This window comes from Cherax quadricarinatus, chromosome 1 (assembly GCF_038502225.1).
Source record: "Cherax quadricarinatus isolate ZL_2023a chromosome 1, ASM3850222v1, whole genome shotgun sequence".
In the NCBI taxonomy this organism is placed as follows: domain Eukaryota; kingdom Metazoa; phylum Arthropoda; class Malacostraca; order Decapoda; family Parastacidae; genus Cherax; species Cherax quadricarinatus.
Window position 1 is genome coordinate 5,563,673 of NC_091292.1, and position 27,839 is coordinate 5,591,511.

The 27,839-nt window shown below is 41.8% G+C and overlaps 2 protein-coding genes and 1 non-coding gene across 6 annotated transcripts in view; 1 reads left to right on the plus strand and 2 right to left on the minus strand.

The window, feature by feature from the left end:
* Nucleotides 1–27,839, minus strand: part of LOC128690837 (uncharacterized) — a 480,921-nt gene that overhangs the window by 342,910 nt on the left and 110,172 nt on the right. The gene's annotated exons all lie outside the window — the stretch shown is intronic.
* The window catches only part of Bet5 (blocked early in transport 5), a 550,922-nt gene that overhangs the window by 91,995 nt on the left and 431,088 nt on the right, over nt 1–27,839 (plus strand). The window lies entirely within an intron of this gene.
* Nucleotides 11,908–11,979, minus strand: TRNAE-CUC (transfer RNA glutamic acid (anticodon CUC)). The gene has a single exon. It is a non-coding gene; the product is annotated as a tRNA-Glu (tRNA).

Consider the following 27,839-nt stretch of genomic DNA (forward strand, 5'->3'; position numbering starts at 1 on the left):
CCTCTACACACTTCTATGTCCACTAACTTCCTCTACACACTTCTATGTCCACTAACTTCCTCTACACACTTCTATGTCCACTAACTTCCTCTACACACTTCTATGTCCACTAACTTCCTCTACACACTTCTATGTCCGCTAACTTCCTCTACACACTTCTAGGTCCACTAACTTCCTCTACACACTTCTATGCCCGCTAACTTCCTCTACACACTTCTATGTCCACTAACTTCCTCTACACACTTCTATGTCCGCTAACTTCCTCTACACACTTCTATGTCCGCTAACTTCCTCTACACACTTCTAGGTCCACTAACTTCCTCTACACACTTCTATGCCCGCTAACTTCCTCTACACACTTCTAGGTCCACTAACTTCCTCTACACACTTCTATGTCCACTAACTTCCTCTACACACTTCTATGTCCACTAACTTCCTCTACACACTTCTATGTCCACTAACTTCCTCTACACACTTCTATGTCCACTAACTTCCTCTACACACTTCTATGTCCGCTAACTTCCTCTACACACTTCTAGGTCCACTAACTTCCTCTACACACTTCTATGCCCGCTAACTTCCTCTACACACTTCTATGTCCACTAACTTCCTCTACACACTTCTATGTCCGCTAACTTCCTCTACACACTTCTATGTCCGCTAACTTCCTCTACACACTTCTAGGTCCACTAACTTCCTCTACACACTTCTATGCCCGCTAACTTCCTCTACACACTTCTAGGTCCACTAACTTCCTCTACACACTTCTAGGTCCACTAACTTCCTCTACACACTTCTATGCCCGCTAACTTCCTCTACACACTTCTAGGTCCACTAACTTCCTCTACACACTTCTAGGTCCACTAACTTCCTCTACACACTTCTATGCCCGCTAACTTCCTCTACACACTTCTAGGTCCACTAACTTCCTCTACACACTTCTAGGTCCACTAACTTCCTCTACACACTTCTATGCCCGCTAACTTCCTCTACACACTTCTAGGTCCACTAACTTCCTCTACACACTTCTAGGTCCACTAACTTCCTCTACACACTTCTAGGTCCACTAACTTCCTCTACACACTTCTACATCCACTAACTTCCTCTACACGCTTCTACGTCCACTAACTTCCTCTACACACTTCTACGTCCACTAACTTCCTCTACACACTTCTATGTCCACTAACTTCCTCTACACACTTCTATGTCCACTAACTTCCTCTCCACACTTCTACATCCACTAACTTCCTCTACACGCTTCTACGTCCACTAACTTCCTCTACACACTTTTACTTCTACTAACTTCCTCTACACGCTTCTACGTCCACTAATTTCCTCTACACACTTTTACTTCTACTAACTTCCTCTCGTAGCATCTCCAGCAGACTCAGGTCTTCTCAACTGGTGTTGTTTTTAGGCAGATTTACTCAGGTTTGTCCCGCAAGTATATCCTTTTCTATTCCGATACTTCCCCTCTTTTCCACACTACCTCCACCCTTCTTCCCCTCTTTTCAACGCTACCTCCACCCTTCTTTCCCTCTTTTCAACGCTACCTCCACCTTTCTTCCCTCCTCCTTCTATATTCTCACCCTCTCTACCTCCACTCACCCCCACCACCACCTCCTCCACCATCACCTCCATTACAACAATTACCTCCCCCTCCACCACCTCACCCCCACCATGACTACCATGCCTTGACTTCCCCTTCATTTACATAATAGGAAAACATTCGCTGATTATTCTCTTCGTATAAAAAAATTAATGGGGGTAAAAAAAATCCCATACTGACATACGGCTTAAAATTGGACGTAATTGCACTTTAAATTAACCTGTCTTATTTTTCTGGCAATAAGTAGTTCCTGGTCAATATTGTTTGTGGTTATACAATTCAGCGAAGCAGTGAATTTGTGGGATTTTTTTTTACTTGCTACCGGGAAGGTTACTGACGTCAGGTAAATACAAAATGATTTATGGGGTGCTGATTTTTTTTTTTTATTGTGTACTGAAATACCGAATTGTATAGAGTTCTTTGGAGAGAAAGAGAGAAAGAGAGAAAGAGAGAAAGAGAGAAAGAGAGGAGGAAGGTTGGAGGGGGCTTGGACATCAGCAATAGTGTGTGAGCGAATTAGATAGGAGTGAATGGGAAGCAAGTAGGTTTTTTTAATATGATTCGACGAGCTGTTGGAGTTTGAGCAAGGTAACAATCATAAAGGGATTCAGGGGAAACCGGTTAACTGGACTCGAGCCCTGCAGGTGGGAAGAAAGTGCCTGCACTCTGAAGGAGAGGTGGAGATAGTTGCAGACTTGAACTGTAGTATCGGCATATCTCTGGCAAGACAGTGAGGGAGTGAATGTTGGTGGAAAGTGTTTTTTCTTTTTCAGGTGTATTTATATATATATATATTTATATATATATATATATATATATATATATATATATATATATATATATATATATATATATATATATATATATATAAATATATATATATATATATACATATATACAGTGGACCCCCGGCTTACGATATTATTTCATTCCAGAAGTATGTTCAGGTGCCATTACTGAACGAATTTGTTCCCATAAGGAATATTGTGAATTAGATTAGTCCATTTCAGACCCCCAAACATACACGTACAAACGCACTTACATAAATACACTGACATAATTGGTCGCATTGGGAGCTGATCGTAAAGCGGGGGTCCACACACACATATATATATATATATATATATATATATATATATATATATATATATATATATATATATATATATATATATATATATATATATATATATATATATATATATATATATATATATATATATATATATATATATATATATATATATATATATATATATATATATATGTATGTCGTGCCGAATAGGCAGAACTTGCGATCTTGGCTTAAATAGCAACGCTCATCTTTCCATATAGGACAAGCGAAAATTTGTGTATGCAATAATTTCGCCAAAATCATTCTGAACTTAACGAAAAAAATATATTTCACTGAGTTTGTTTAGTATTAAATAATTGTAAACAAATCTAAAATATATTTAGTTGAGTTAGGCTAAAATAAATTGCGCTTGTAATAATAAGGTTAGGTAAGTTTTCTAAGATTCTTTTGGTGCAAAATTATAAATTTTTACAATAACATCAATGAAAAAAAATATATCTTTAAACGTATAAGAGAAAATTTCAGAAAGGGCTTAATTTTAAATGAGTTCTTGCTAACTGACCAGTTTTACATATTCGGCACGACATATATATATATATGTCGTGCCGAATATGTAAAACTGGTCAATTAGCAAGAACTCATTTAAAATTAAGTCTTTTCTGAAATTTTCTTTTATACGTTTAAAGATATATTTTTTTCATTAATGTTAATGTAAAAAGTTTTAATTTTGCACCAAAGGAATCTTTTAAAACTTACCTAACCTTATTATAACAAGCGCAATTTATTTTAGCCTAACCCAACTAAATATATTTTAGATTTGTTTACAATAATTTAATACTAAACAAACACAGTGAAATATATTTTTTTCGTTAGGTTCAGAATGATTTTGGCGAAATTATTGCATACACAAATTTTCACTTGTCCTATATGGCAAGATGAACGTTGCTATTTAAGCCAAGATCGCAAGTTCTGCCTATTCGGCACGACATATATATATATATATATATATATATATATATATATATATATATATATATATATATATATATATATAGATCTAATTTATGTAAACCAAATAAATATTCATATTACTGTCAAAACTGTATATATATATATATATATATATATATATATATATATATATATATATATATATATATATATATATATATATATATATATATATATATATATATATATATATATATATATATATATATATATTTATAAGAAAATTAATGAATTCAGAAATAATAGAATAATTGTGTATTGTAAAACTGTTGTATTGTAGCCTCATTATGTAAATAAAGTACTGTATTTTTATTCATGATTTTTAATATCTCCTTTTAACTAGGATGGATAAAGTTCCCCTTTCTGTATACTTTTATTACCACTCCTGTAGTTATTGATTTTATTGATCTTACTGTAATTTAGGAGAGGTTTATTACACATGTTGTATTTTGATGTTTACCAGCGACGATGCTGAGTTACAGAAAATACAGTAAAATACAGTTGGTGGAAAAATAAATAGGCTGGACTTGGGAACCTCATTGCAGAGAGTAGGCAATTAGAGAGTAATTAATGATTAATTCATTAATTAAGACAGACCGGAAGTCGTGGTGATCAATAATTTTTATCTGACAAGGGACGGAAGGGACGAAGAGATCAATTCGATCTATGAATCAGCCGGAAAGACTGACAGAGGGCTAGCAGAGGTAGACTGACATACAGGCTGACAGAGACTCACACACAGAGGCAAAATTGTTGGCGTATGCAACAGCACTGTTCTACTGCAACAAAGCTAGTGCAATACTCTCATAATTGGGTTAGTAGGAGAGATAAATTGGGTTAGTAGGACGGATAAATTGGGTTATCGTATGAGCCTAACTCATCTGGGCGTCAATATGTCTGAAGAAACACCTGGCGATGAGGGAGACAACTGTTGAGGATTGATGAGTTGTGCATGACTTGCCAGTGGTGTAATTTCCCCAGAGGATCGTGGTGGTGGAGGTGTTGATGGTGATGGTGGTGGTGGTGGTGGTGGTGGTGGTGGTGGTGATGGTGGTGGTGGTGATGATGATGGTGGTGGTGATGGTGATGGTGATGGTGATGATGGTGTAAAAAGATGCAACTGCAGATAACTCTAGTGAGACCTGTCGCCTGTGGTCAGACAGATTTTGTGTAGACTAGAAAGTGTAGGCGTCTGACTGATTACTGAGTAAATCCAATCAAACCGTTCACGGAATTCAGCCCGAGAAACCTGCCGTCTCATTTCTAAATACCTGAACTTACCTCTTGGTACAGAGGGGCGGTGTAAGCCACTTGTAGGTGTATCGCTGTCAGTTGGAGACGGATACAAGACCCTTCACGTTGGTCAGCCCCTTAACATACAAAAAAAAATGCGCATTTAATGATACTAATTAAAATGGGTACTTGTCGTCTTGCGGGGGAGGGGAGGGTCTATCCTGTAATGGGTAACAGTTCTGCAACCGGTTTTGTAGGAGAGAAGATGCTGCCTATTGCCGTGAAATGTGACCTAATTCACGTTACAATGTGATGTTAGAGAACTTCACGGCACTAGCCTGGTCACAGACCGGACCGCGGGGGCGTTGACCCCCTAAACCCTCTCCAGGTATGCTAGTGCGGGGTAAGTAGATCCCTAATTAGTTGACAGATCGGCTTAATTAGGTAGAATCTGTACACCTGCCTCTTCATTCGCGTGTGTACTTCGTGACTGAAGCCTGGGTACCCAGAGTGGGTATCTAGCATCTAGTGTGGGTACCCAGCGTGGGTAGGTGTGCCCTCGTAGGTGCCTGGTCAAATACCCACTGTTGTCAATTTGTGTAGGCTGTGACAGGTGACTGTAGATGCTAAAATAAATTACTGTATGTAACTCTAGTCTATATAGGCTTCGTTACTCAGTCTTACAAATTAAGAGCAGATAATGGAAATGTTGCAACATCATGTAGGCATACAGTAGGCATACAGTAGGCATACAGTAGGCGTCCATCCCGACTTTCAGGCCTCTACCTCCGCCCCCCCCCCTCCTCCTTCCTTTCCCATAATGGTTACTGGAAATCAGTTTCCTTCTCTGATTTCCCACAAATTTGTGGACAAGTGAAACGATTCAGTGAAGTATCTGCAGGTGTGAGTTTTCACCACTTGTCGACTTTACGTTATTTAAGAACATAAGAAAGAAGGAACTCTGCAGGAGGCCTACTGGCTTACTTGTCTCGATATTAATGATAATAATGATGATAATGATGATTGTGATAATAATAATGATTATGATAATAGTGACCATGATTATGATAATAATGATGATTATGATAGTGATGATTGTGATATTAATGATGATTATGACAATGATTATGAGAGTGGTGATGATTACGATAACAATGATGATGGCGATGACGTCAGCGACGACAACGATGATAATAATAATGATGATAATAACGATACTGATGATAAAAATCACAAAAGACAGAGATTCAACCCTGAAAAAAAAAATATCAAATCCCTCGCATATTTGTACAGAAAAAAATAAACAGAAGAATTCATTTTTTGTTTTAAAAATAAATTACGTTAATTTATTCCCGACTTTTGATACAAATGTGACAGCGGAAAGTTTGTTATATAAGGCGAAGCTTAAAGTCCTGTATATCTTAGAGAGACTGTATAAACACCTGCCTCGCCACACTCTTATTAAAAAACTTCCTCCACCCACTGAAATTATATATATATATATATATATATATATATATATATATATATATATATATATATATATATATATATATATATATATATATATATATATATATATATATATATATATATATACATATATATATGTATGGAAGAGGGTAAGGTACCTAGGGATTGGCAGAGAGCATGCATAGTTCCTTTGTATAAAGGCAAAGGGGACAAAAGAGAGTGCAAAAATTATAGGGGGATAAGTCTGCTGAGTATACCTGGTAAAGTGTATGGTAGAGTTATTATTGAAAGAATTAAGAGTAAGACGGAGAATAGGATAGCAGATGAACAAGGAGGCTTTAGGAAAGGTAGGGGGTGTGTGGACCAGGTCTTTACAGTGAAACATATAAGTGAACAGTATTTAGATAAGGCTAAAGAGGTCTTTGTGGCATTTATGGATTTGGAAAAGGCGTATGACAGGGTGGATAGGGGGGCAATGTGGCAGATGTTGCAGGTGTATGGTGTAGGAGGTAGGTTACTGAAAGCAGTGAAGAGTTTTTACGAGGATAGTGAGGCTCAAGTTAGAGTATGCAGGAAAGAGGGAAATTATTTCCCAGTAAAAGTAGGCCTTAGACAAGGATGTGTGATGTCACCGTTGTTGTTTAATATATTTATAGATGGGGTTGTAAGAGAAGTAAATGCGAGGGTCTTGGCAAGAGGCGTGGAGTTAAAAGATAAAGAATCACACATAAAGTGGGAGTTGTCACAGTTGCTCTTTGCTGATGACACTGTGCTCTTGGGAGATTCTGAAGAGAAGTTGCAGAGATTGGTGGATGAATTTGGTAGGGTGTGCAAAAGAAGAAAATTGAAAGTGAATACAGGAAAGAGTAAGGTTATGAGGATAACAAAAAGATTAGGTGATGAAAGATTGGATATCAGATTGGAGGGAGAGAGTATGGAGGAGGTGAAAGTATTCAGATATTTGGGAGTGGACGTGTCAGCGGATGGGTCTATGAAAGATGAGGTGAATCATAGAATTGATGAGGGGAAAAGGGTGAGTGGTGCACTTAGGAGTCTGTGGAGACAAAGAACTTTGTCCTTGGAGGCAAAGAGGGGAATGTATGAGAGTATAGTTTTACCAACGCTCTTATATGGGTGTGAAGCATGGGTGATGAATGTTGCAGCGAGGAGAAGGCTGGAGGCAGTGGAGATGTCATGTCTGAGAGCAATGTGTGGTGTGAATATAATGCAGAGAATTCGTAGTTTGGAAGTTAGGAGGAGGTGCGGGATTACCAAAACTGTTGTCCAGAGGGCTGAGGAATGGTTGTTGAGGTAGTTCGGACATGTGGAGAGAATGGAGCGAAACAGAATAACTTCAAGAGTGTATCAGTCTGTAGTGGAAGGAAGGCGGGGTAGGGGTCGGCCTAGGAAAGGTTGGAGGGAGGGGGTAAAGGAGGTTTTGTGTGCGAGGGGCTTGGACTTCCAGCAGGCATGCGTGAGCGTGTTTGATAGGAGTGAATGGAGACAAATGGTTTTTAATACTTGACGTGCTGTTGGAGTTTGAGCAAAGTAACATTTATGAAGGGGTTCAGGGAAACCGGCAGGCCGGACTTGAGTCCTGGAGATGGGAAGTACAGTGCCTGCACTCTGAAGGAGGGGTGTTAATGTTGCAGTTTAAAAACTGTAGTGTAAAGCACCCTTCTGGCAAGACAGTGATGGAGTGAATGATGGTGAAAGTTTTTCTTTTTCGGGCCACCCTGCCTTGGTGGGAATCGGCCGGTGTGATAATAAAAAATAATATATATATATATATATATATGTATATATATATATATATATATGTATATATATATATATATATATATATATATATATATATATATATGTATATACATATATATATATATATATATATATATATATATATATATATATATATATGTATATGTGTGTGTGTGTGTGTGTGTGTGTGTGTGTGTGTGTGTGTGTGTGTGTGTGTGTGTGTGTGTGTGTGTGTGTGTGTGTGTGTATTGAAGGGTTACGCATTTTATGAAAAAAATTGATATATTCAGAATTTTACTCACAATGTATTATTATTATTATTATTATTATTATTATTATTATTATTATCAGTAGTAGTAGTAGTAGTAGTAGTAGTAGTAGTATTGCTATTATTATTATTATTATTTTTATTATTATTATTATTACATAATCACAATTATCCATCATAATATAGATCATGCAACAAGAATAACCAGCTGCCTATTACGATGGCGTCTGTCAAAGAATACAGCTGAAAAAATTTCAAACAAATTTTCTTTTATCCCATACGATATATTCCTCTTACTTGCCCTATATTCCTCCCAGATATAACACCTCTGCCTAGATACGTCCACCAGCCGCTTGCAAGCCTCTGCAGTACTCGGCTGTACCATTACCCTCCGCTGAAAGGGAACAGTGCCCCCATCAGGGTCATATACATGGGAGTATATGGGGAAGGCAGACAAAAGGAGACCCCATGGTCTTATATCCAGGCTCCTCTGCATGGAAAGACGAGATACATACCAACTACCTCTAATGCCGTCTAGATAGGTGAGATTAGATAGTATAGCAGGTGGCTCTCATACTATTCTCCACTCGGGCAAGATGGCAGGAGGGCGAGGAGGCTGATATGAATCGGGTATATATAAAAGGCCCCAGTAGCTGGGTTAAGCCCTGGCTGTTTCTCCTCCGCTAGTAACACTCCTCTCACACAAAATCTCCCACACTCGAACCCCCCAAAAGGATCTTTTGTCTACATAAAAGCTAAGCTAGAGAACAGTAGGAAAGGCAGAAAGAGAATTTGGTTACCTCTGCAAATATTACCACAGCCGTCACCGCTACCAGAGTCTACTGCTAATATTATTATACCCTTGGCAACTCATTGTCAACTGATCATCCTGATGTACTTCCTGAGCTGACGTCAGTAACGTCAGGAATCTGCTGACTACAGCCAGCCTCTGTGTGGTTCCTAGTCGAATCTTATGCTTTCAAAGTGCTTGTCCAGCTGAATCTTATTGATCGAGATACGTTTGTGCTTGTAGATGCAGCCTCTAGTTAATCCTATTGATAAATAATTAGCTTAAAAAAATATGGTAATTGCCAGGAAGAATCTCGTGCAGCTGAGTATATTTTCCATAACACCATCAACATCACTACCATCATCAGCACCATCAACATCACTACCATCAACAGCACCATCAGCATCACTACCATCAACAGCACCATCAACATCACTACCATCATCAGCACCATCAACATCACTACCATCATCACCACCATCAACATCACTACCATCAACAGCACCATCAACATCACTACCATCAACAGCACCATCAACATCACTACCATCATCAGCACCATCAACATCACTACCATCATCAGCACCATCAACATCACTACCATCATCAGCACCATCAGCATCACTACCATCATCAGCACCATCAACATCACTACCATCATCAGCACCATCAACATCACTACCATCATCAGCACCATCAACATCACTACCATCATCAGCACCATCAACATCACTACCATCATCAGCACCATCAACATCACTACCATCATCAGCACCATCAACATCCCTACCATCAACAGCACCATCAACATCATTAGCATCATCAGCACCATCAACATCACTACCATCAACAGCACCATCAGCATCACTACCATCATCAGCACCATCAACATCACTACCATCAACAGCACCATCAACATCACTACCATCAACAGCACCATCAGCATCACTACCATCATCAGCACCATCAACATCACTAGCATCATCAGCACCATCAACATCACTACCATCATCAGCACCATCAACATCACTACTATCATCAGTACCATCAACATCACTACCATCATCAGCACCATCAACATCACTACCATCATCAGCACCATCAACATCACTACCATCATCAGCACCATCAACATCACTACCATCATCAGCACCATCAACATCACTACCATCATCGGCACCATCAACATCACTACCATCATCGGCACCATCAACATCACTACCATCATCAGCACCATCAACATCACTACCATCATCGGCACCATCAACATCACTACCATCATCAGCACCATCAACATCACTACCATCATCGGCACCATCAACATCACTACCATCATCAGCACCATCAACATCACTACCATCATCAGCACCATCAACATCACTACCATCATCAGCACCATCAGCATCACTACCATCAACAGCACCATCAACATCACTACCATCATCAGCACCATCAGCATCACTACCATCATCAGCACCATCAGCATCACTACCATCATCAGCACCATCAACATCACTACGATCATCAGCACCATCAGCATCACTACCATCATCAGCACCATCAACGTCACTACCATCATCACCACCATCAACATCACTACCATCATCAGCACCATCAGCATCACTACCATCAACAGGGAAGGGGGTGGAGCTGCCAGCCACAGGGAGACCCAGAAGATCCGCAAATATGAAGACCTTCCCTCTTGCTATAACTTCATCCCAATAGGGTCGGAGACCCTTGGAGCATGGGGCAAGTGTGCTATAAAGTTCCTCAAAGAGCTGGGTGAAAAGCTCATCATAGAAACCAAAGACCACAGGGCGACCAGCTTTCTCTATCAGAGACTCAATGTTGCGATTCAGAGAGGAAATGCCTGCAGTATTCTGGGCACGCGGCCCACCGCCGGGGAGCTGGACGAAGTATTCGAGATGTAGCTCTGAGTTTCCTTTGTTGTTTTACTTTCTGTTGTATTTTTGTGAATGTTTTGTCAATGTATTTTGTCTTTAAATAAAATATACTTGAAATACAGGGGGTGGTAGGAGAAATTTCTTAAACAGCTTCAGGGAGAACCTTGAGTTTTCCCTGAAGCAAGTTTATTCTTTTCTCTGAGGATGAGGGTCCCCAGGACAGTTCTACAGGTGGTACCTCCCTAAACATATATATATATATATATATATATATATATATATATATATATATATATATATATATATATATATATATATATATATATATATATATATATATATATGTATATATATATATATATATATATATATATATATATATATATATATATATATATATATATATATATATATATATATATATATATATGTACATATATATATATATATATATATATATATATATATATATATATATATATATATATATATATATATATATATACATATATATATGCAAAACAACCACTCTGAAAGAATAGAGAAATTCCAATCGCTTTCGTGACTACTCACATTATCAGAGTGGTTGTTTTGCATATTCTGAAATCATCTGTTTACTGTGATCTTATTGCATATATATATATATATATATATATATATATATATATATATATATATATATATATATATATATATATATATATATATATATATATATATATAATGACTTGCTCTGTACATCGTAAACTCATTGTTCTTGTAGCAATCCTCGAGGAAAAAATATTCCCGTGCCGGGAATCGAACCCGGGCCTCGCGGGTGAGAGCCGCGTATCCTAGCCACTAGACAACACGGGACTTGCTTTAAGCCATCATATGTTTCTATTATTTTTTCTTGATGCCCAGTTTCTCTACTTCAGCTTCATTAGATTTCTATAAATGAATTTTAAAATTCTAAATAAATAGATTGGAAGTGGAACATAAATTGGATGGGTGAGGATGTTGTGGTTCTGGAGGTGGGAAGTACTGTGCCTGTACCCTGAGGGATGTGTGAGGATGTTGTGGTTCTGGAGGTGGGAAGTACAGTGCCTGTACCCTGAGGGATGGGTGAGGATGTTGTGGTTCTGGAGGTGGGAGGTACAGTGCCTGTACCCTGAGGGATGGGTGAGGATGTTGTGGTTCTGGAGGTGGGAAGTACAGTGCCTGTACCCTGAGGGATGGGTGAGGATGTTGTGGTTCTGGAGGTGGGAAGTACAGTGCCTGTACCCTGAGGGATGGGTGAGGATGTTGTGGTTCTGGAGGTGGGAAGTACAGTGCCTGTACCCTGAGGGATGGGTGAGGATGTTGTGGTTCTGGAGGTGGGAAGTACAGTGCCTGTACCCTGAGGGATGGGTGAGGATGTTGTGGTTCTGGAGGTGGGAAGAACAGTGCCTGTACCCTGAGGGATGGGTGAGGATGTTGTGGTTCTGGAGGTGGGAAGTACAGTGCCTGTACCCTGAGGGATGGGTGAGGATGTTGTGGTTCTGGAGGTGGGAAGTACAGTGCCTGTACCCTGAGGGATGGGTGAGGATGTTGTGGTTCTGGAGGTGGGAAGTACAGTGCCTGTACCCTGAGGGATGGGTGAGGATGTTGTGGTTCTGGAGGTGGGAAGAACAGTGCCTGTATCCTGAGGGATGGGTGAGGATGTTGTGGTTCTGGAGGTGGGAAGAACAGTGCCTGTACCCTGAGGGATGGGTGAGGATGTTGTGGTTCTGGAGGTGGGAAGTACAGTGCCTGTACCCTGAGGGATGGGTGAGGATGTTGTGGTTCTGGAGGTGGGAAGTACAGTGCCTGTACCCTGAGGGATGGGTGAGGATGTTGTGGTTCTGGAGGTGGGAAGAACAGTGCCTGTACCCTGGACGATGGGTGAGGATGTTGTGGTTCTGGAGGTGCGAGGAACAGTGCCTGTACCCTGAGGGATGGGTGAGGATGTTGTGGTTCTGGAGGTGCGAAGAACAGTACCTGTATCCTGAAGGATGGGTGAGGATGTTGTGGTTCTGGAGGTGGGAAGTACAGTGCCTGTATCCTGAAGGATGGGTGAGGATGTTGTGGTTCTGGAGGTGCGAAGAACAGTACCTGTATCCTGAAGGATGGGTGAGGATGTTGTGGTTCTGGAGGTGCGAAGAACAGTACCTGTATCCTGAAGGATGGGTGAGGATGTTGTGGTTCTGGAGGTGCGAGGAACAGTGCCTGTACCCTGAAGGATGGGTGAGGATGTTGTGGTTCTGGAGGTGCGAAGAACAGTACCTGTATCCTGAAGGATGGGTGAGGATGTTGTGGTTCTGGAGGTGGGAAGTACAGTGCCTGAATCCTGAAGGATGGGTGAGGATGTTGTGGTTCTGGAGGTGCGAAGAACAGTACCTGTATCCTGAAGGATGGGTGAGGATGTTGTGGTTCTGGAGGTGCGAAGAACAGTACCTGTATCCTGAAGGATGGGTGAGGATGTTGTGGTTCTGGAGGTGCGAAGAACAGTACCTGTATCCTGAAGGATGGGTGAGGATGTTGTGGTTCTGGAGGTGGGAAGAACAGTGCCTGTAATCTGAGGGATGGGTGAGGATGTTGTGGTTCTGGAGGTGGGAAGTACAGTGCCTGTACCCTGAAGGATGGGTGAGGATGTTGTGGTTCTGGAGGTGGGAAGTACAGTGCCTGTACCCTGAGGGATGGGTGAGGATGTTGTGGTTCTGGAGGTGGGAAGTACAGTGCCTGTACCCTGAAGGATGGGTGAGGATGTTGTGGTTCTGGAGGTGGGAAGTACAGTGCCTGTACCCTGAGGGATGGGTGAGGATGTTGTGGTTCTGGAGGTGGGAAGTACAGTGCCTGTACCCTGAAGGATGGGTGAGGATGTTGTGGTTCTGGAGGTGGGAAGAACAGTGCGCACGCTCTGAAGGATACAGTTGGGAGGATCATCTTACCTGCAATATCAGCAACCTTCTTTCAGACAGCGACTGGATGAATGATGATGAATGCGTTTCCTCTTATTTTGGGGTCACCCTACCTCGGTGGGAGACGGCCGGTGTGCTAAAAATATTTAGTAAACAATATATTACTGTCAGAAAATACATTTGAATTCTTCTGCTTTCAAATAAATATACCTTTGAATATTCCAGCAAAGTAATCTTTCAGTACATGTATTCATACTGTAAGTGTTGGGAATATTCCAACACATCAGCGTGTATACACCGAATATTCGGTCGTAGATATTCACATTCATCTGTAGTAACCATTTTGTCAGTGTACTGTTCTCTCAGTACTGAGACATGTATATGCACTGATGCATATACATATACAGATGTATATAAACTGAGAAGGATATATACATAGAGGTATATATACACTTAGAGAGATATATGTTCACTGAGAGGTTCTTATAGACCGAGAGGTATATATTCACTAAAAGGTGCATATATACTGACCTGGTATACAGGTCAACTACAAGCTTACTGACTCGAGGTCAGTAGTAGATAAGCATCATACCTAACATGGCTATCCGTAGTCGATAAAGTCTCGAAAATTAAAAAAAAAAAATCATAAACTAGGCAATACGTAATGTTATGAGAGGATAAATAGATGACGCTCATACCTGGCTAGTGGCTAGTATGTTCATGGCTGGAGGGAAAAAAATGATGGCTGGAACGCAAGATAACGACGGTCTCTAAGATGGAAGAAGACCTTTTACTGCATCAGAGGTACATTCTTATGCGAAAACAGTTCTTGATTTAGTCTTAGCACCGACTGTATATTCCGAGAGGAGTATTTTCCTCAGCAGGTGTATGCTGAGAGTATACTTTAAATTTTTATTTCAGGGATTAAAGCCCGTCGGCTACAAGAGGGTCATTAAGGCCGCATGACACCTGTTCACCACCAGTCAAGAATACTTTTACCCCTAAAATAGTGAGGATAGTGACAATGGTATCAAATTCTGGCAAGCTGATGAGTAAGACACACGTTCTGTTTCTGTATTGACTGAGGTTAGGTTAGGTCAGGTTTGTCAGGAGAGAGGACAAGTGTTTCTTGACGCGGGTCTCAGTCATGTGATGACCCGCCCCCTGGAGCTCTTGATCATCTGACCGAGGACTTCCCCTGGCTTCCCAGTCCACTCCTTCTGAAGAATCCTACTGTGTAGGAGCAACATTTCAAGATTCCCAACTGTTGGACATGTGTCTTCATCATCAGTGACTTAAATCAACTCTTACATACATTTAAAGACACACACCTGACTGTGTATATAACTCAAACGTAGTGTCTATTGAAGCTTTGCTTTAATTAATACCGAGCCAATAAGGAATTACTGACGATCTTCTAGCAAACATCAATAACGACTACATCAATCAATACGATACCAAGGTACAAGAAGAGAGGAAAAAGGTCAGTATAAAACGCCTCGCAATTATATATTACAAAGACTAAATTATTAGAGCTCACTTTGAAATAGCAAATCGAACAAGGTACTAAGTACCTTTGAGCACTTCAGAGCTCGCGCGGTACCTACAACACGAGTCAATAAACTTACACAAAACGACTGAGATTTTTCTTCAGTGGAATAGGGTGCATCCACTAAAGCAAACACTGGAGAAACGTTGATAAAATCAATGGAAGGAGAAACGTTTCGCCCAGTCTCGCTCCACGGAGTGACCGAGGTGGTCACGGTAGCGTCTCGTGATTTTATCTGAAACGAGATATCACCTCCGACCAGAGGTGATATCGTCCTATTGATAAATACCCAACGATAGGCTGCATTGTTACAACAGGAGGATATATTGTTACAGCAGGAGGCTGTATTGTTACAGCAGGAGGCTGTATTGTTACAGCAGGAGACAGTATTGTTACAGCAGGAGGTTGTATTGTTGCAGCAGGAGACAGTATTGTTACAGCAGGAGACAGTATTGTTTCAGCAGGAGACAGTATTGTTACAGCAGGAGACAGTATTGTTACAGCAGGAGGTTGTATTGTTACAGCAGGAGACAGTATTGTTACAGCAGGAGACAGTATTGTTACAGCAGGAGGCTGTATTGTTACAGCAGGAGGATATAGTGTTACAGCAGGAGACAGTATTGTTTCAGCAGGAGACAGTATTGTTACAGCAGGAGACAGTATTGTTACAGCAGGAGGCTGTATTGTTACAACAGGAGGATATAGTGTTACAGCAGGAGACAGTATTGTTTCAGCAGGAGACAGTATTGTTACAGCAGGAGACAGTATTGTTACAGCAGGAGACAGTATTGTTACAGCAGGAGACAGTATTGTTTCAGCAGGAGACAGTATTGTTACAGCAGGAGACAGTATTGTTACAGCAGGAGGCTGTATTGTTACAGCAGGAGACAGTATTGTTACAGCAGGAGGCTGTATTGTTACAGCAGGAGACAGTATTGTTACAGCAGGAGGCTGTATTGTTACAGCAGGAGGATGTATTGTTACAGCAGAAGACAGTATTGTTACAGCAGGAGGATGTATTGTTACAGCAGGAGACAGTATTGTTTCAGCAGGAGGCTGTATTGTTACTGCAGGAGGATGTATTGTTACAGCAGGAGACAGTATTGTTACAGCAGGAGGCTGTATTGTTACAGCAGGAGGATGTATTGTTACAGCAGAAGACAGTATTGTTACAGCAGGAGGATGTATTGTTACAGCAGGAGACAGTATTGTTTCAGCAGGAGACAGTATTGTTACAGCAGGAGACAGTATTGTTACAGCAGGAGACAGTATTGTTACAGCAGGAGACAATATTGTTACAGCAGGAGACAGTATTGTTACAGCAGGAGGCTGTATTGTTACAGCAGGAGACAGTATTGTTACAGCAGGAGACAATATTGTTACAGCAGGAGACAGTATTGTTACAGCAGGAGACAGTATTGTTACAGCAGGAGACAGTATTGTTACAGCAGGAGACAGTATTGTTACAGCAGGAGACAGCATTGTTTCAGCAGGAGACAGTATTGTTACAGCAGGAGACAGTATTGTTACAGCAGGAGACAATATTGTTACAGCAGGAGACAGTATTGTTACAGCAGGAGACAGTATTGTTACAGCAGGAGACAGTATTGTTACAGCAGGAGACAGTATTGTTACAGCAGGAGACAGCATTGTTTCAGCAGGAGACAGTATTGTTACAGCAGGAGACAGTATTGTTACAGCAGGAGACAGTATTGTTACAGCAGGAGACAGTATTGTTACAGCAGGAGACAGCATTGTTTCAGCAGGAGACAGTATTGTTACAGCAGGAGACAGTATTGTTACAGCAGGAGACAATATTGTTACAGCAGGAGACAGTATTGTTACAGCAGGAGACAGTATTGTTACAGCAGGAGACAGTATTGTTACAGCAGAAGACAGTATTGTTACAGCAGGAGACAGCATTGTTTCAGCAGGAGACAGTATTGTTACAGCAGGAGACAGCATTGTTTCAGCAGGAGACAGTATTGTTACAGCAGGAGGCTGTATTCTTACAGCAGGAGACAGTATTGTTACAGCAGGAGACAGTATTGTTACAGCAGGAGACAGTATTGTTACAGCAGGAGGCTGCATTTTTACAGCAGGAGACAGTACTGTTACAGCAGGAGGCTGTATTGTTACAGCAGGAGGATGTATTGTTACAGCAGAAGACAGTATTGTTACAGCAGGAGGATGTATTGTTACAGCAGAAGACAGTATTGTTACAGCAGGAGGATGTATTGTTACAGCAGGAGACAGTATTGTTACAGCAGGAGACAGTATTGTTACAGCAGGAGACAGTATTGTTTCAGCAGGAGACTGTATTGTTACAGCAGGAGGCTGTATTGTTACAGCAGGAGACAGTATTGTTACAGCAGGAGGCTGTATTGTTACAGCAGGAGGATGTATTGTTACAGCAGAAGACAGTATTGTTACAGCAGGAGGATGTATTGTTACAGCAGAAGACAGTATTGTTACAGCAGGAGACAGTATTGTTACAGCAGGAGGCTGTATTGTTACAGCAGGAGGATGTATTGTTACAGCAGAAGACAGTATTGTTACAGCAGGAGGATGTATTGTTACAGCAGGAGACAGTATTGTTTCAGCAGGAGACAGTATTGTTACAGCAGGAGGCTGTATTGTTACAGCAGGAGACAGTATTGTTACAGCAGGAGACAGTATTGTTACAGCAGGAGACAGTATTGTTACAGCAGGAGACAGTATTGTTACAGCAGGAGACAGTATTGTTACAGCAGGAGACAGTATTGTTACAGCAGGAGACAGTATTGTTTCAGCAGGAGACAGTATTGTTACAGCAGGAGACAGTATTGTTACAGCAGGAGACAGTATTGTTACAGCAGGAGACAGTATTGTTACAGCAGGAGACAGTATTGTTTCAGCAGGAGACAGTATTGTTACAGCAGGAGGCTGTATTGTTACAGCAGGAGACAGTATTGTTACAGCAGTAGACAGTATTGTTACAGCAGGAGACAGTATTGTTACAGCAGGAGGCTGCATTTTTACAGCAGGAGACAGTATTGTTACAGCAGGAGGCTGTATTGTTACAGCAGGAGGATGTATTGTTACAGCAGAAGACAGTATTGTTACAGCAGGAGGATGTATTGTTACAGCAGAAGACAGTATTGTTACAACAGGAGGCTGTATTGTTACAGCAGAAGACAGTATTGTTACAGCAGGAGGCTGTATTGTTACAGCAGGAGGATGTATTGTTACAGCAGAAGACAGTATTGTTACAGCAGGAGGATGTATTGTTACAGCAGAAGACAGTATTGTTACAGCAGGAGGATGTATTGTTACAGCAGAAGACAGTATTGTTACAGCAGGAGACAGTGTTGATCAGCAGGAGACAGCATTGTTGCAACAGGAGGTTGTGTTGTTACAGCAGGAGACACTACTGTTACAGCAGGAGACACTACTGTTACAGCAGGAGACACTACTGTTACAGCAGGAGACAGTATTGTTGCAGCAGTAGACAGTATTGTTCATTAGGGGACTGTATTGTTACAGCAGGAGGCTATATTGTTACAGCAGGAGGCAGTGTTGTTACAACAGGAGGCAGTGTTGTTACAACAGGAGGCAGTGTTGTTACAACAGGAGGCAGTGTTGTTACAACAGGAGGAATTATTGTTACAACAGGAGGCAGTATTGTTACAACAATAGGTGGTATTGTTACAACAGGAGGCAGTATTGTTACAATAGGAGGCAGTATTGTTACAACAGGAGACTGTGTTGTTACAACAGGAAACTGTATTGTTACAACATGAGGCAGTATTGTTACAACAGGAGGCAGTATTGTTACAACAGGAGACTGTATTGTTATAGCAGGAGGCTGTATTGTTACAGCAGGAAACTGTATTGTTACAACAGGGGGCAGTATTGTCACAATAGGAGACAGTATTGTTACAACAGGAGGCAGTATTATTACAACAGAAGACATTATTGTTACAGCAGGAGGCAGTGTTGTTACAAGAGGAGGCAGTATTGTTACAACAGGAGGCAGTATTGTTACAACAGAAGGCTGTATTGTTACAACAGGAGGCCTATTGTTTCAACAGGAGGCAGTATTGTTACAACAGGAGGCAGTATTGTTACAACAGGAGGCCGTATTGTTGCAACAGGAGGCACTATTGTTACAATAGGAAGCAGCACTGTCACAACAGAAGACAGTATTGTTACAACAGAAGGCAGTATTGTTACAACAGGAGGCAGAATTGTTACAATAGGAAGCAGCATTGTTACAACAGGAGGTAGAATTGTTCCAACAGAAGGCTGTATTGCTACAACAGGAGGCAGTATTGTTACAACAAGAGGTACTGTTGTTACAACAGGAGGCAGTATTGTTACAACAAGAGGTACTGTTGTTACAACAGGAGGCAGTATTGTTACAACAAGAGGTACTGTTGTTACAACAGGAGGCAGTATTGTTACAACAAGAGGTACTGTTGTTACAACAGGAGGCAGTATTGTTACAACAAGATGTACTGTTGTTATAACAGGAGACAGTATTTGTTACGCTGACATGCGATTTCTCTAAATATTTAAAAAAAAAAATTCCTCCTTGTAATATTACATTGCGATTATCGTCGTTATTAGCTAAATCGACGAAAATCGTCTTTATAATATTAAATGTTCATTTTCTTCTTTCTCATTTTTCATTTTGTGTATGTATATGTATTTTGTGCTGATGGATCATTTACCAATGATAGCAACCGTTTATGACCTCACCTCTGGTTACTACTGGCCTGACGCAAGCTTACGTCAGAGGTGAGTGTTACTACTGGCCTGACGCAAGTTTACGTCAGAGGTGAGTGTTACTACTGGCCTGACACAAGTTTACGTCAGAGGTGAGTGTTACTACTGGCCTGACGCAAGTTTACGTCAGAGGTGAGTGTTACTACTGGCCTGACGCAAGCTTACGTCAGAGGTGAGTGTTACTACTGGCCTGACGCAAGTTTACGTCAGAGGTGAGTGGAGTAGAGCAGGCAGTACAGCACCTCACTCGGTATAGAGAAGGTCTCTACGGCTTACTCCTTTTAACCTAAACGGCGAAGCATTTGATCTACAGATTTATTCACTTAAGTCACCAGAAATTTTGGAATTTTCATTATACAGAAGTTCTCGTGTGCAGAGACTTCAAGCTTTCTAAGTCAACAGCGTAATCTCCTTAGAAAATAGAGAGGATGTAATCTTCAGTTCAATTGAATATTAAAGGTTCATTCAGCTAAGAATGAAGGTTTTCTTAATTTATAAGTGGTATATAAAGTCTGTTTATATATAATGAAGAAAAAGGTACAACAAAATACCTTAAGTCTATAACGATATCTACTTTATATTAAAGATACATTTAACAAAGTTTTTCGATCTCCTTATAACCTTATTGCGATATAACTGGAGAATAATTCTCCATAAAAACTCCCCTAGACTAACAAACAACGCCTATGGTTTCTGAAGTTTATCATAATAGTATTGTTACAACAGGAGGCAGTATTGATACAACAGCAGGCCATACTGTTGCAACAGGAGGCAGTATTGTTACAACAGGGGACAGTATTGTTAAAACAGGAGGCAGTATTGTTACAATAGGAGGCAGTATTGTTACAACAGAAAGCGGTACCAGCACAACAGGAGGCAGTGTTGCTAAAACAGGAGACAGTACTGTTACAAGAGGCTGTATTGTTACAACAGAAGGCTGTATTGTTACAACAGGAGGCAGAATTGTTAAAACGGGAAACAATATTGTTACAACAAGAGGATGTATTGTTACAACAGAATGCTGTATTGTTACAACAGGAGACAGTATTGCTACAGTAGGAGGATGTATTGTTACTGCAGGAGGATGTATTGTTGCAGCAAGAGAAAGCATTGTTACAGCAGGAGACAGTATTGTTACATCAGTAGACAGTATTGTTCAGAAGGAGACAGAATTGTTGCAACAGGAGGCTGTATTGTTACAGCAGGAGGTTGTACTGGTACAACAGGAGACTGTGTTGTTACAGCAGTAGGCTGTATTGTTACAGCAGGAAACTGTATTGTTACAACAGGATGCAGTATTGTTACAGCAGGAGGCAGTGTTGTTACAACAGGAGGCAGTATTGTAACAAAGGAGGCAGTATTATTACAACAGGAGGCATTGTTACAACAGGAGGAAATATTGTTACAACAGGAGGCAGTATTGTTACAACCGGATGCAGTATTGTTACAACCGGAGGCAGTATTGTTACAAGAGGCTGTATTGTTGCAACAGAAGGCTGTATTGTTACAACAGGAGGCAGTATTGTTACAACAGGAGGCAGTATTATTACAACAGGATGAAGTATTGCCACAACAAGAGGAACTGTTGTTACAACAGGAGACAGTATTGTTACAACAGGAGGCAGTATTGTTACAATAGGAGGCAGTATTGTTACAACAGGAGAGCGTATTGTTACAACAGGAGCCAGTATTGTTACAACCGGAGGCAGTATTGTTACAAGAGGCTGTATTGTTGCAACAGGAGGCAGTATTGTTACAATCGGAGGAAGTATTGTCACAACAAGAGGTACTGTTGTTACAACAGGAGACAGTATTGTTACAACAGGAGGCAGTATTGTTACAATAGGAGGCAGTATTGTTACAACAGGAGGCAGTATTGTTACAATAGGAGACAGTATTGTTACAACAGGAGACAGTATTGTTACAATAGGAGGCTGTATTTTTACAACAGAAGGATGTATTGTTATAACAGGAGACAGTATTTGTTAAAACAGGTGGCTGTATCGTTACAACAGGAGGCTGTATTGTTACAACAAGAAGCAGTATTGTCACAACAGGAGACTGTGTTGTTACAACAGGAGGCAGCATTGTTACAACAGGAGGCAGCATTGTTACAAGATGAAGCTGTGTTGTTACAACAGAAGGCAGTATTGTTACAACAGGAGGCAGTATCGTTAAAACAGGAGGAAGTATTTTTGCAACAGGAGTCTGTGTTGTTTCAATAAGAGGCTGTGTTGTTACAACAGAAAGCAGTATTGTTACAATAGGAGGCAATATTAATGCAACAGGTGGCAGTATTGTTACAACAGGAGGCAGTATTGTTACAACAGAAAGCAGTACCATCACAAAAGAAGGCAGTGTTGTTACAATATGAGACAGTATTGTTACAACAGCAGGCAGAACTGTTAAAACAGAAGGCTATATTGTTGCAACAGGAGGCTGTATTATTCCAAAAGGAGGCAGAATTGTTACAACAAGAGGCTGTATTGTTACAACAGAAGGATGTATTGTTACAACAGGAGGCAGCATTGTCACAGCAGGAATCAGTATTGTTGCAACAGGAGGCAGTGTTGTTAAAACAGAAGGTATTATTGTTACATCAAGAGACAGTATTGTTACAACAACAGGCAGAATTGTTACAACATAAATCAGTATTGTTACAACAGGAGGAAGTATTGTTACAACAGGAGGAAGTATTGTTGAAACAGAGGCCAGTATTGTTACATCAGGAGGCAGTATTGTTACAAGAGGCTGTATTGTTGCAACAGGAGGCAGTATTGTTACAATCGGAGGAAGTATTGTCACAACAAGAGGTACTGTTGTTACAACAGGAGACAGTATTGTTACAACAGGAGGCAGTATTGTTACAATAGGAGGCAGTATTGTTACAACAGGAGGCAGTATTGTTACAATAGGAGACAGTATTGTTACAACAGGAGACAGTATTGTTACAATAGGAGGCTGTATTTTTACAACAGAAGGATGTATTGTTATAACAGGAGACAGTATTTGTTAAAACAGGTGGCTGTATCGTTACAACAGGAGGCTGTATTGTTACAACAAGAAGCAGTATTGTCACAACAGGAGACTGTGTTGTTACAACAGGAGGCAGCATTGTTTCAACAGGAGGCAGCATTGTTACAAGATGAAGCTGTGTTGTTACAACAGAAGGCAGTATTGTTACAACAGGAGGCAGTATCGTTAAAACAGGAGGAAGTATTTTTGCAACAGGAGTCTGTGTTGTTTCAATAAGAGGCTGTGTTGTTACAACAGAAAGCAGTATTGTTACAATAGGAGGCAATATTAATGCAACAGGTGGCAGTATTGTTACAACAGGAGGCAGTATTGTTACAACAGAAAGCAGTACCATCACAAAAGGAGGCAGTGTTGTTACAATATGAGACAGTATTGTTACAACAGCAGGCAGAACTGTTAAAACAGAAGGCTATATTGTTGCAACAGGAGGCTGTATTATTCCAAAAGGAGGCAGAATTGTTACAACAAGAGGCTGTATTGTTACAACAGAAGGATGTATTGTTACAACAGGAGGCAGCATTGTCACAGCAGGAATCAGTATTGTTGCAACAGGAGGCAGTGTTGTTAAAACAGAAGGTATTATTGTTACATCAAGAGACAGTATTGTTACAACAAGAGGCAGAATTGTTACAACAGAAATCAGAATTCTTACAACAGGAGGAAGTATTGTTGAAACAGAGGCCAGTATTGTTACATCAGGAGGCAGTATTGTTACAACAGGAGACAGCATTGTTACAACAGGAGGCGATATTGCTACAACAGAAGGCTGTATTGTTACATCAGGAGGATGCATTGCTATAACAATAGGCAGTATTGTTACAACAGGAGGCAGAATAGTTAAAAAAGAAGGCAGTATTTGTTAAAAAAGGTGGCTGTATCGTTACAACAGGTGGCTGTATCGTTACAACAGGAGGCAGTATTGTTACAACAAGAAGAAGTATTGTCACAACAGGAGACTGTGTTGTTACAACAGGAGGCAGCATTGTTACAACAGGAGGCAGCATTGTTAAAAGATGAGGCTGTGTTGTTACAACAGGAGGCAGTATTATTACAACAGGAGGCAGTATCGTTAAAACAGGAGGTAGTATTTTTGCAACAGGAGTCTGTGTTGTTTCAATAAGAGGCTGTGTTGTTACAACAGAAAACAGTATTGTTACAATAGGAGGTAGTATTGTTACAACAGGAGGCAGTATTGTTGCAACAGGAGGTAGTATTTTTACAACAGGAGGCAGTATTGTTGCAACAGGACGTAGTATTATTACAACAGTAGGCAGTATTGTTAATACAGGAGGCAGTATTATTACAACAGTAGGCAGTATTGTTAATACAGGAGGCAGTATTGTTACAACAGGAGGCAGTATTGGTACAACAGGAGGCAGTATTGTTACAACAGGAGGCAGTATTGTTACAACAGGAGGCAGTATTGTTACAACAGGAGGCAGTATTGTTACAACAGGAGGCAGTATTGTTACAACAGGAGGCAGTATTGTTACAACAGGAGGCAGTATTGTTACAACAGGAGGCTGGGAGGTTCATTATAGGAGGTTTAGATGATAATCCTGTGTTTGCTGTATTCTCAATGGCTTCCTGGTGCTTTCATCACACAACTCACCCTCTTCCATCCTCCACTCTTCCTCTTTCATCCTCCACTCTCCCTCTTCCACCCTCCACTCTTCCTCTTCCATCCTCCACTCTTCCTTTTCCATCCTACACTTTTCGTCTTCCCTCCTCCACTCTCCCTCTTCCACCCTCCACTCTTCCTCTTCCATCCTCCACTCTTCCTCTTCCATCCTCCACTCTTCCTCTTCCATCCTCAACTCTTCCTCTTCCCACTTCCACTCTTCCTCTTCCATCCTCCACTCTCCCTCTTCCCTCCTCCACTCTTCCTCTTCCCTCCCCCACTCTTCCTATTCCATTCTCCACTCTCCCTCCTCCCTCCTCCACTCTTCCTCTTCCCACCTCCAATCTTTCTCTTCCATCCTCCACTCTCCCTCTTCCCTACTCCACTCTTCCTCTTAACTCCTCCACTCTTCCTCTTCCCCCTCCACTCTTCCTCTTCCATCCTCCACTCTCCCTCTTCCCTCCTCCACTCTCCCTCTTCCCTCCTCCACTCTTCCTCTTTCCTTCTCCACTCTCCCTCTTCCCTCCTCCACTCTCCCTCTTCCCTCCTCCACTCTTCCTCTTTCCTTCTCCACTCTTCCTCTTCCCTCCTCCACTCTTCCTCTTCCATCCTCCACTCTTCCTCTTCCCTCCTCCACTCTTCCTCTTCCATCCTCCACTCTTACTCTTCCCTCCTCCACTCTTCCTCTTCCATCCTCCACTCTTCCTCTTCCCTCCTCCACTCTTCCTCTTCCCTCCTCCACTCTCCCTCTTCCCTCCTTCACTCTTCATCTTCCCTCCTCCACTCTTAATCTTCCATCCTCCACTCTTCCTCTTCCCTCCTCCACTCTTCCTCTTCCATCCTCCACTCTTACTCTTCCCTCCTCCACTCTTCCTCTTCCATCCTCCACTCTTCCTCTTCCCTCCTCCACTCTTCCTCTTCCCTCCTCCACTCTCCCTCTTCCCTCCTTCACTCTTCATCTTCCCTCCTCCACTCTTAATCTTCCATCCTCCACTCTTCCTCTTCCCTCCTCCACTCTTCCTCTTCCATCCTCCACTCTTACTCTTCCCTCTTCCACTCTTCCTCTTCCGTCCTCCGCTCTTCCTCTTCCATCCTCCACTCTTCTTCTTCCCTCCTCCACTCTTCATCTTCTTTCCTCCACTCTTCCTCTTCCATTTTCAACTCTTTTTCTTCCATCCTCCACTCTTCCTCTTCCCTCCTCCACTCTTCCTCTTCCCTCCTCCACTCTTCCTCTTCCCTCCTCCACTCTTCCTCTTCCCTCCTCCACTCTTCCTCTTCCCTCCTCCACTCTTCCTCTTCCCTCCTCCACTCTTCCTCTTCCCTCCTCCACTCTTGCTCTTCCATCCTCCACTCTTCCTCTTCCATCCTCCACTCTTCCTCTTCCATCCTCCACTCTCCCTCTTCCCTCCTCCAATCTTCCTCTTCCCTCCTCCACTCTTCCTCTTCCCTCCTCCACTCTTCCACTTCCATCCTCCACTCTTCCTCTTCCCTCCTCCACTCTTCCTCTTCCCTCCTCGACTCTTCCGCTTCCATCCTCCCACTCTCCTCCTCTCTTCGTCTTCCCTCCTCCACTCTTCCTCTTCCCTCCTCCAATCTTCCTCTTCCCAATTCCAGTCTTCCTCTTCCATCCTCCACTCTCCCTCTTCCCTCCTCCAATCTTCCTCTTCCCTCCTCTGCTGTTCCTCTTCCCTCCTCCACTCTTCTTCTTCCATCCTCCACTCTTCCTCTTAACTCCTCCACTGTTTCTCTTCCCTCCTCCACTCTTCCTCTTCCCTCCTCCACCCCCTTCTTCCCTCCTCCACTCTTCCTCTTCCCTCCTCTACTCTTCCTCTTCCCTCCTCCACTCTTCCTCTTCCCTCCTCCACTCTTCCTCTTCCATCCTCCACTCTTCCTCTTCCCTCCTCCACTCTTCCTCTTCCCTCCTCCACTCTTCCTCTTCCCTCCTCCACTCTTCCTCTTCCCTCCTCCACTCTTCCTCTTCCCTCCTCCACTCTTCCTCTTCCCTCCTCCATTCTTCCTCTTCCCTCCTCCACTCTTGCTCTTCCATCCTCCACTCTTCCTCTTTCATCCTCCACTCTTCCTCTTCCATCCTCCACTCTTCCTCTTCCATCCTCCACTCTTCCTCTTCCCTCCTCCACTCTTCCTCTTTCCTCCTCCACTTTTCCTCTTCCCTCCTCCACTCTTCCTCTTTCCTCCTCCACTTTTCCTCTTCCCTCTTCCACTCTTCCTCTTCCCTCCTCCACTCGCCCTCTTCCCTCCTCCATTCTTCCTCTTTCATCCTCCACTCTTCCTCTTCCCTCCTCCATTCTTCCTCTTCCCTCCTCCACTCTTAATCTTCCCTCCTCCATTCTTCCTGTTCCATCCTCTACTCTTCCTCTTTCCTCCTCCATTCTTCCTCTTCCATCCTCCACTCTTCTTCTTCCATCATCCATTCTTCTTTTTACCTCTTCCACTCTTCCTTTTCCCTCCTCCATTCTTCCTCTTCCATCCTCCACTTTTCCTCTTCCCTCCTCCATTCTTCCTCTTCCCTCCTCCACTCTTCCTCTTCCATCCTCCATTCTTCCTCTTCCCTCCTCCACTCTTCGTCTTCCCTCTTTCACTCTTCCTCTTCCCTCCTACATTCTTCCTCTTCCATCCTCCACTCTTCCTCTTCCCTCCTCCACTCTTCCTCTTCCCTCCTCCACTCTTCATCTTCCCTCCTCCACTCTTCCTCTTCCCTCCTCCACTCTTCCTCTTCCCTCCTCCACTCTTCCTCTTCCCTCCTTCACTCTTCCTCTTCCCTCCTCCACTCTTCCTCTTCCCTCCTACACTCTTCCTCTTC